Source organism: Phyllobates terribilis, unplaced genomic scaffold, assembly GCF_046119375.1.
Source record: "Phyllobates terribilis strain yellow unplaced genomic scaffold, ASM4611937v1 Scaffold_2__4_contigs__length_985480577, whole genome shotgun sequence".
NCBI lineage: Eukaryota > Metazoa > Chordata > Amphibia > Anura > Dendrobatidae > Phyllobates > Phyllobates terribilis.
Genome location: NW_027362762.1, coordinates 648,319,622 through 648,330,561, shown reverse-complemented (window position 1 = coordinate 648,330,561; position 10,940 = coordinate 648,319,622).

Sequence of the window (10,940 nt, the reverse complement as noted above, 5' to 3'; positions counted from 1 at the left end):
CAGGGTCCTCGTCTTCAGGGTCCTCGTCAGGGAGATCCAGAGTGATTACCAAGAACCATTTCAAAAAGCTTGAACTTGGAAATGTAGCAGAAGGTACAAGAAGGCTGAGGAACTGCCGAGAACCAGCTGATGGTACTGGAACCCGGAAGGGTAGCAGAAGGTACAAGAGCCAATGGAACTACCGAGGACCAGCTGACGGTACTGGAACTCGGTTACTAAGCAGGAGGTACCTGTGCCAGAAAGCACTACCAAGGACCAGCAGACGTTGGTGGAACTTGGATACCGAGAAGGAGGCACCTAAGCCAAAGGCACTGCCGAGAACCAGCTGACAGTACTGGAACCCGGATGGGTAGCAGAAGGTACAAGAGCAAATCGAACTACCGAGGACCAGCTGATGGTACTGGAACCCGGATGGGTAGCAGAAGGTACAAGAGCCAATGGAACTACCGAGGACCAGCTGACGGTACTGGAACTCGGTTACTAAGCAGGAGGTACCTGTGCCAGAAAGCACTACCAAGGACCAGCAGACGTTGGTGGAACTTGGATCCCGAGAAGGAGGCACCTAAGCCAAAGGCACTGCCGAGAACCAGCTGACGGTACTGGAACCCAGATGGGTAGCAGAAGGTACCCATGTAAAAAAAAGTTGCAAGGCCGCGAGCCGGCCGCAGTTACCAAAACCCACAGTCCTACAGGGGGTGCTTGTCTTATTGGCACTATGGAACCAGCCTTCATTGCCAGATCCCGCAGCCCACATAGGAGACACCTAAACTGCAGGCACCAGAGAGTCGGCTAACCCGACCGCAACACGACAGGACAACGCATTGGAGGCAAAGTGACGTTGACATTACCCGGAAACAGCTGGCGTGCTGGAACCAGGCTGGGCAGGAGGGAGTACCCGTGCCAAAGACACTGCCGAGAACCAGCTGACGGTACTGGAACCCAGATAGGTAGCAGAAGGTACAAGAGCCAATGGAACTACCGAGGTCCAGCTGACGGTACTGGAACTCGGTTACTAAGCAGGATGTACCTGTGCCAGAAAGCACTAACAAGGACCAGCAGACGTTGGTGGAACTTGGATACCGAGAAGGAGGCACCTAAGCCAAAGGCACTGCCGAGAACCAGCTGACGGTACTGGAACCCGGATGGGTAGCAGAAAGTACAAGAGCAAATGGAACTACCGAGGACCAGCTGACAGTACTGGAACCCAGTTGGGTAGCAGAAGGTACAAGAGCCAATGGAACTACCGAGGACCAGCTGACGGTACTGGAACTCGGTTACTAAGCAGGAGGTACCTGTGCCAGAAAGCACTACCAAGGACCAGCAGAAGTTGGTGGAACTTGGATACCGAGAAGGAGGCACCTAAGGCAGAGGCACTGCCGAGAACCAGCTGACGGTACTGGAACCCGGATGGGTAGCAGAAGGTACCCATGTAAAAAAAAGATGCAAGGCCGCGAGCCGGCTGTAGTTACCGAAACCCACAGTACTACAGGGGGTGCTTGTCTTATTGGCACTATGGAAACAGCCTTCATTGCCATATCCCGCAGCCCACATAGGAGTCACCTAAACTGCAGGCACCATAGAGTCGGCTAACCCGACCGCAACACGACAGGACAATGCATTGGAGGCAAAGTGACGTTGACACTACCCGGAAACAACTGGCGTGCTGGAACCAGGCTGGGCAGGAGGGAGTACACGTGCCAAAGACACTGCCGAGAACCAGCTGACGGTACTGGAACCCGGATGGGTAGCAGAAGGTACAAGAGCCAATGGAACTACCGAGGACCAGCTGACGGTACTGGAATTCGGTTACTAAGCAGGAGGTACCTGTAACAGAAAGCACTACCAAGGACCAGCAGACGTTGGTGGAACTTGGATACCGAGAAGGAGGCACCTAAGCCAAAGGCACTGCCGAGAACCAGCTGACGGTACTGGAACCCAGATGGGTAGCAGAAGGTACAAGAGCAAATAGAACTACCGAGTACCAGCTGACGGTACTGGAACCCAGATGGGTAGCATAAGGTACAAGAGCCAATGGAACTACCGAGGACCAGCTGACGCTACTGGAACTCGGTTACTAAGCAGGAGGTACCTGTGCCAGAAAGCACTACCAAGGACCAGCAGACGTTGGTGGAACTTGGATCCCGAGAAGGAGACACCTAAGCCAAAGGCACTGCCGAGAACCAGCTGACGGTACTGGAACCCGGATGGGTAGCAGAAGGTACCCATGTAAAAAAAAGTTAAAAGGCCGCGAGCCGGCCGCAGTTACCGAAACCCACAGTCCTACAGGGGGTGCTTGTCTTATTGGCACTATGGAACCAGCCTTCATTGCCAGATCCTGCAGCCCACATAGGAGTCACCTAAACTGCAGGCACCATAGAGTCGGCTAACCCGACCGCAACACGACAGGACAACGTATTGGAGGCAAAGTGACGTTGACACTACCCGGAAACAGCTGGCGTGCTGGAACCAGGCTGGGCAGGAGGGAGTACCCGTGCCAAAGACACTGCCGAGAACCAGCTGACGGTACTGGAACCAGGATGGGTAGCAGAAGGTACAAGAGCAAATGGAACTACCGAGGACAAGCTGACGGTACTGGAACCCGGATGGGTAGCAAAAGGTACAAGAGCCAATGGAACTACAGAGGACCAGCTGACGGTACTGGAACTCGATTACTAAGCAAGAGGTACCTGTGCTAGAAAGCACTACCAAGGACCAGCAGAAGTTGGTGGAACTTGGATACTGAGAAGGAGGCACCTAAGCCAAAGGCACTGCCAAGAACCAGCTGACGATACTGGAACCCGGATGGGTAGCAGAAGGTACCAGAGCCAATGGAACTACCGAGGACCAGCTGACGGTACTGGAACTCGGTTACTAAGCAGGAGGTACCTGTGCCAGAAAGCACTACCAAGGACCAGCAGACGTTGGTGGAACTTGGATACCGAGAAGGAGGCACCTAAGCCAAAGGCACTGCCGAGAACCAGCTGACGGTACTGGAACCCAGATGGGTAGCAGAAGGTACAAGAGCCAATGGAACTACCGAGGACCAGCTGACGGTACTGGAACTCGGTTACTAAGCAGGAGGTACCTGTGCCAGAAAGCACTACCAAGGACCAGCAGACGTTGGTGGAACTTGGATACTGAAAAGGAGGCACCTAAGCCAAAGGCACTGCCGAGAACCAGCTGACGGTACTGGAAGCCAGATGGGTAGCAGAAGGTACCCATGTAAAAAAAAGTTGCAAGGCCGCGAGCCGGCCACAGTTACCGAAACCCACAGTCCTGCAGCAGGTGCTTGTCTTATTGGCACTATGGAACCAGTCTTCATTGCCAGATCCCGCAGCCCACATAGGAGTCACCTAAACTGCAGGCACCATAGAGTCAGCTAACCCGACCGCAGCACGACAGGACAACGCATTGGAGGCAAAGTGACGTTGACACTACCCGGAAACAGCTGGCGTGCTGGAACCAGGCTGGGCAGGAGGGAATACCCATGCCAAAGACACTGCCGAGAACCAGCTGATGGTACTGGAACCTGGATGGGTAGCAGAACGTACAAGAGCCAATGGAACTACCGAGGACCAGCTGACGGTACTGGAACTCAGTTACTAAGCAGGAAGTACCTGTGCCAGAAAGCACTACCAAGGACCAGCAGACGTTGGTGGAACTTGGATCCGAGAAGGAGGCACCTAAGCCAAAGGCACTGCCGAGAACCAGCTGACGGTACTGGAACCCAGATGGGTAGCAGAAGGTACAAGAGCCAATGGAACTACCGAGGACCAGCTGACGGTAATGGAACTCGGTTACTAAGCAGGAGGTACCTGTGCCAGAAAGCATAACCAAGGACCAGCAGACGTTGGTGGAACATGGATACCGAGAAAGAGGCACCTAAGCCAAAGGCACTGCCGAGAACCAGCTGACGGTACTGGAACCCGGATGGGTAGCAGAAGGTACCCATGTAAAAAAAAGTTGCAAGGCCGCGAGCCGGCCGCAGTTACCGAAACCCACAGTCCTACAGGGGGTGCTTGTCTTATTGGCACTATGGAATCAGCCTTCATTGCCAGATCCCGCAGCCCACATAGGAGTCACCTAAACTGCAGACAGCATAGAGTCAGCTAACCCGACCGCAACAAGACAGGACAACGCATTGGAGGCAAAGTGACGTTGACACTACCCGGAAACAGCTGGCGTGCTGGAACCAGGCTGGGCAGGAGGGAGTACCCGTGCCAAAGACACTGCCGAGAACCAGCTGACGATACTGGAACCCGGATGGGTAGCAGAAGGTACAAGAGCCAATGGAACTACCGAGGACCAGCTGATGGTACTGGAGCTCGGTTACTAAGCAGGAGGTACCTGTGCCAGAAAGCACTACCAAGGACCAGCAGACGTTGGTGGAACTTGGATACCGAGAAGGAGGCACCTAAGCCAAAGGCACTGCCAAGAACCAGCTGACGGTACTGGAACCCGGATGGGTAGCAGAAGGTACCCATGTAAAAAAAAGTTGCAAGGCCGCAAGCCGGCCGCAGTTACCGAAACCCACAGTCCTACAGGGGGTGCTTGTCTTATTGGCACTATGGAACCAGCCTTCATTGCCAGATCCCGCAGCCCACATATGAGTCACCTAAACTGCAGGCACCATAGAGTCGGCTAACCTGGCCGCAACACGACAGGACAATGCATTGGAGGCAAAGTGACGTTGACACTACCCGGAAACAGCTGGCGTGCTGGAACCAGGCTGGGCAGGAGGGAGTTCCCATGCCAAAGACACTGCTAGGGTAAATACTAAAAACAGAGTGGAGCCAGAGGCGTAATTGGAGCAACTTTAAAATCTGTAGTAGTGTGAATGTGGACAGAGCAGGAGAATTTGCCGGACACACAGCAGGGGAACAGCTGACGTTACTGAACCCCAATAACACTGGAGCAAGTGTTGACTGTGCAGACGGCACTTCTGAGCAGCAACTAGCGGTATTGGAGCCCAGGGTAAATACTAAAAACAGAGGAGCCAGAGGTGTAATTGGAGCAAGTTTTAAATCAGTAGTACAGTTGATGTGGACAGAGCAGGAGAATTTGCTGCACACACAGCTGGGGATCAGCTGACGTTACTGAACCCCAATAACACTGGAGCAAGCATTGACTGTGCAGACGGCACTTCTGAGCACCAATTAGCGGTATTGGAGACAAGGGTAAATACTAAAAACAGAGGAGCCAGAGGTGTAATTGGAGCAAGTTTTAAATCAGTAGTACAGTGGATGTGGACAAAGCAGGAGAATTTGCCAGACACACAGCTGGGGATCAGCTGACGTTACTGAACCCCAATAACACTGGAGCAAGCGTTGACTGTGCAGACGGCACTTCTGAGCAGCAACTAGCGGTATTGGAGCCCAGGGTAAATACTAAAAACAGAGGAGCCAGAGGTGTAATTGGAGCAAGTTTTAAATCAGTAGTACAGTGGATGTGGAATAAACAGGAGAATTTGCCGGACACACAGCTGGGGATCAGCTGACGTTACTGAACCCCAATAACACTGGAGCAAGCGTTGACTGTGCAGATGGCACTTCTGAGCAGCAACTAGCGGTATTGGAGACCAGGGTAAATACTAAAAACAGAGGAGTCAGAGGTGTAATTGGAGCAAGCTTTAAATCAGTAGTACAGTGGATGTGGACAGAGCAGGAGAATTTGCCGGACACACAGCTGGGGATCAGCTGACGTTACTGAACCCCAATAACACGGCAGCAAGTGTTGACTGCGCAGACAGCACTTCTGAGTGCCAACTGGCGGTGTTGGAGCTCAGGGATAATATTGAAAACAGAGGAGCCAGAGGTGTTATTGGAGCAACTTTAAAATCTGTAGTAGTGTGAATGTGGACAGAGCAGGAGAAATTGCCGTACGCACAGCAGGGGAACAGCTGACGTTACTGAACCCCAATAACACGGCAGCAAGTGTTGACTGTGCAGACGGCACTTCTGAGCAGCAACTAGCAGTATTGGAGCCCAGGGTAAATACTAAAAACAGAGGAGCCAGAGGTGTAATTGGAGCAAGTTTTAAATCAGTAGTACAGTGGATGTGGACAGAGCAGGAGAATTTGCCGGACACACAGCTGGGGATCAGCTGACGTTACTGAACCCCAATAACACTGGAGCAAGCGTTGACTGTGCAGACGGCACTTCTGAGCAGCAACTAGCGGTATTGGAGCCCAGGGTAAATACTAAAAACAGAGGAGCCAGAGGTGTAATTGGAGCAAGTTTTAAATCAGTAGTACAGTGGATGTGGACAAAGCAGGAGAATTTGCCGGACACACAGCTGTGGATCAGCTGACGTTACTGAACCCCAATAACACTGGAGCAAGCGTTGACTGTGCAGACGGCACTTCTGAGCAGCAACTAGCGGTATTGGAGCCCAGGGTAAATACTAAAAACAGAGGAGCCAGAGGTGTAATTGGAGCAAGTATTAAATCAGTAGTACAGTGGATGTGGACAGAGCAAGAGAATTTGCCGGACACACAGCTGGGGATCAGCTGACGTTACTGAACCCCAATAACACGGCAGCAAGTGTTGACTGTGCAGACAGCACTTCTCAGCGCCAACTGGCGGTGTTGGAGCTCAGGGATAATACTGAAAACAGAGGAGCCAGAGGTGTAATTGGAGCAACTTTAAAATCTGTAGTAGTGTGAATGTGGACAGAGCAGGAGAAATTGCCGTACGCACAGCAGGGGAACAGCTGACGTTACTGAACCCGAATAACACGGCAGCAAGTGTTGACTGTGCAGACGGCACTTCTGAGCAGCAACTAGCAGTATTGGAGCCCAGGGTAAATACTAAAAACAGAGGAGCCAGAGGTGTAATTGGAGCAAGTTTTAAATCAGTAGTACAGTGGATGTGGACAGAGCAGGAGAATTTGCCGGACACAGAGCTGGGGATCAGCTGACTTTACTGAACCCCAATAACACTGGAGCAAGAGTTGACTGTGCAGACGGCACTTCTGAGCAGCAACTGGTGGTGTTGGAGCTCAGGGATTACAGTTCAGGTGGTAGAAACATGAACACAACAGGAGATCTGGATACTGTTGCCAACCAATTATTTATTCTGGAAGAGGACTGGCAAATTCATGCGAGATCCAGGCCTTGTTCATTTTGAGAAAAGTAAGCCGGTCAACGTTATCGTAGGATAGTCGCATGCGACGGTATGTTAGTACACCACCAGCGGCACTAAAGACGCGTTCCGATAATACACTAGCAGCAGGGTAAGCTAGCACCTCCAATGCATACTGGCTAAGCTCTGGCCATGTATCCAGCTTACAGACCCAAAACTTGAAGGGAGAAGAGCCGCCTGGGAGTACACTGAGAGGGCAAGACATGTAGTCTGTCACCATCTGACGGAAACGTTGCCTCCTGCTGACTGGAGCCGTCTGTGATGGTGTAGACATTTCTGGCGGCGGGGACACAAAACTTTGCCACATTTGGGCCATACTGGTCTTGCCTTGTGCTGAGGCGCTGCTTCTGCTCCCTCTTTGTGCAGAGCTTCCTCCACTGCCTCGACGCACTGAGCTGCTTTGTAAAGCACTAGCAGCACTGCTCTCGGTTGGAATGGAGAACATGATGGAATGCACCAGTGCGTCTTGGTGCTCCCGCATTTTACGCTCCCGGTTCAACGGTGCTATGAGGCTTTGTAAGTTGTCCCGGCAGCGAGGATCTAGGAGGGTGGACACCCAATAATCAGCCGTGTTGAGAATGTGGGCGATGCGGCGGTTGTTTCTCAGGCACTGCAGCATGAAATCAACCATGTGCTGCAGACTGCCAACTGGCCAAGAAACACTGTCCCCTGCTTGAGGCGTGATCTCTGCCTGCTCTGCATCACCCCACCCTCGCTCTAGATACTGACTACTAGAGCATTGTGTACCTCCCTCCTCTGGACAGATGTCTTCCTCCTCCATTGACTCCTCCTCATCCTCCTCACAAAGTGTCCCCTGCCTAGGCCTTTGTGAGGAACCACGTTGTGCAGACTGTAGAGAAGCAGATGGCATTTGTGACTCCTCATCCTCCACCTCTTCCAAAACCTTGTCCCTTAGTGCTTGCAGTGTTTTTTCAAGCAGGCAGATAAGGGGGATATTCATGCTGACTAGTGCATCATCTGCACTCGCCATCCACGTGGAATTATCGAAGGCACGCAAAACGTGGCAAATGTCCTTCATAGAGGCCCACTCAGTGGTGGTGAAGTGTGAACTGCACGCACTGCGACTTGTTTGCGCCTGTTGCAGCTGGTACTCCATTACTGCTGCCTGCTGCTCACACAACCTCTCCAACATATGTAACGTTGAATTCCACCTAGTGGGTAGGTCACATATGATGCGATGTTCCGGAAGACGTAATCGGCGCTGCAGAGCTGCAATGCGCGATCTTGCGTTGCTGGAACGCCGCAAGTGAGCGCACTCTATGCGGACTTTGTGAAGCAGTGCATCAAGATCCGGATAGTCCCTCAAAAAACTCTGCACGACCAAGTTGAGCACATGTGCCAGACATGGGATGTGAGTGAGGTTGCCTAGGCCCAGAGCTGCCACCAGATTTCGGCCATTGTCACACACTACCATGCCTGGCTGGAGATTGGCTGGCACAAACCACACGTCGCTCTGCTGCTTGATGGCATTCCAGAGCTCCTGCGCTGTGTGGCTTCGATGCCCCAAAGAAATTAATTTTAATACGGCCTGTTGACGTTTGGCCATGGCTGTGCTCATATCGGTCATCATAACAGGTAACCCGTTCACGGGTCAATGTGGAGGTAGACCGTGACGGCTCCTGCAGCGCTGATTCAGAGGAACTGGAGTATGAGGAGGAGTCAATGTGTACAGACTGGATTCCTGCAATCCTTGGAGTTGGCAGAACATGTACAGCGCCACTCTCAAGATCTGTACCCGGCTCCACAACATTTACCCAATGGGCAGTGAGGGAAAGGTATCGTCCCTGTCCATGCTTACTGGTCCACGCATCGGTGGTCAGGTGGACCTTGCTACTGACGGCGTTTTGTAGCGCATGTTTAATTTTTCCCTCCACATGCTGTTGCAGGGCAGGGACAGCTTGCCTGCTGAAATAAAAGCGGCTGGGCACGTTGTATTGTGGGACTGCCAATGCCATAAAGTTACGGAAGGTGTCAGTCTCCACCAGCCTGAATGATAGCATTTCAAGGGCCAGTAGTTTAGCAATGCCAGCATTCAGAGCCTGTGCTCGGGGGTGGTTTGCCGAGTATGGGCGCCTTTTCTCCCATGCCTGTGCTAACGATGGCTGTAGACTGGCCTGGGAGTGTGTGGATGACAGGGAAAGTGGTGCTGTGGGTGGAATTACACTGTGTCTCTGTACAACAGTGCCAGAGATTCTTACATGGAGATCCTGTGAGAAAGCCGAACCAGCTGTGTGTGAGCTGGAGGAAGAGGCTACAACACGAGCTGAAGAGGTGGTAGGTGGCGCTGTAGGTTGGCCTAGGTCTTCAGTGTGTTTTTGTAACTCCACCACGCGCTTGGTCCGCACATGTTTCCACATATTTGTGGTATTGAGGTTGCTGACACTTTTCCCTCTTTTCACCTTCTGATTACACAGCTTGCATTTGACAAAGCAAATGTCATCTGCAACTGTGTCAAAAAAGGACCAGGCACTGCAAGTCTTGGGAGCGCCCGCTTTGGATTTTGGAAGAGCCATGCTCCTAATGGGTGCCGAAGTGGAGGCTATAGGCAACCAAGTCTGCCCCCTCCCTCTCCCTCCTTTTTAGGCCATTCGGGGAATCTCGTCCTCAGAGCTGCTCCATCCACCTTCCTGTCCCTCACGCCATGATGGGTCAAGGACCTCATCATCTACACCACCCTCTTCAAACAACTGCTTCTCCTGGGTAGTCTCGACAGCACAGTACGCACCAGAAAGTGACACCTGAGTCTCATCATCAGATGCGTACTGAGGTGTGCTGCTGATCATAGGCACTGGCCCACCCGCCTCTTCAGATTCAGAGAGACAAAACGGTTGCGCATCACTGCATACTACCTCTTCTTCAAATTCTCGAATTCTGCTTGGCTGGCCCCCTCTTTCCAAGCCAAAAGATTCAGAGAACAGAAGTAGAGATGGCTCCTGTCCAGGGCTCTCTGACTGCCTGGCCAATTTGGCAGGTGGTGAAGAGACAGATGGGTGCTCTTCAGTGCTCAGGACCTGAGAGGATCTGGAACTAATTGAAGTCGATGCGTTAGCTGCCATCCATCCGACAACGGCTTCAATTTGGTCCTCCCGCAGCAGTGGGGTACGGCTAGCTCCTACAAAGCTGCGCATAAAGGACTGTTCCCTGGTAAAACTGTGGGATGCTGAGTCACTGGTGCCTGCAGCAGGCACAGAATCCCCACGTCCTCTTCCTGCAGGCACAGAATCCTCACGTCCTCTCCCTGCATAAACTCGACGCCCACGACCACGACCACGACCACATGCCTTACTCCCTGCCTTCTTCATCTTGGTAGACTGATAAAGATAGGCAGAAAAGTACTAAGGGCTTAGTGTGCTTATTCCTGAACAGCTGCTAACAGGTATAAGAAACACTAATTTTATAAAGTGTGGACTAGACTTTAATATGAGCTAATGTGGCCTACACAACTGTAAAGTGGAGTGTTTGGTGAACTTTATTTAGGTTTTTTTTGTCACAAAAAGACACTGGATGTGCCAAAAGATGTAATACTGATAGTATCACAAACTTTTTGTAGCTATTACAATGTAGGAAGGTAACCTACAATGCAATAGATGAGGCTATAAAAAATAGGCTAATACTAATCTGGCTGGGGCTGCAGGGCACAATGCTGCAGAAAGGCTTCTCTATCTACTCCTATATAGTGTGTTTGGAACCAATGTAGCTGAATACGGATGGAACCACCACACTAATAGGAGAAATCAGGAAAAATGATCAATTAGCAAAAAAGGACAATGTATGAGG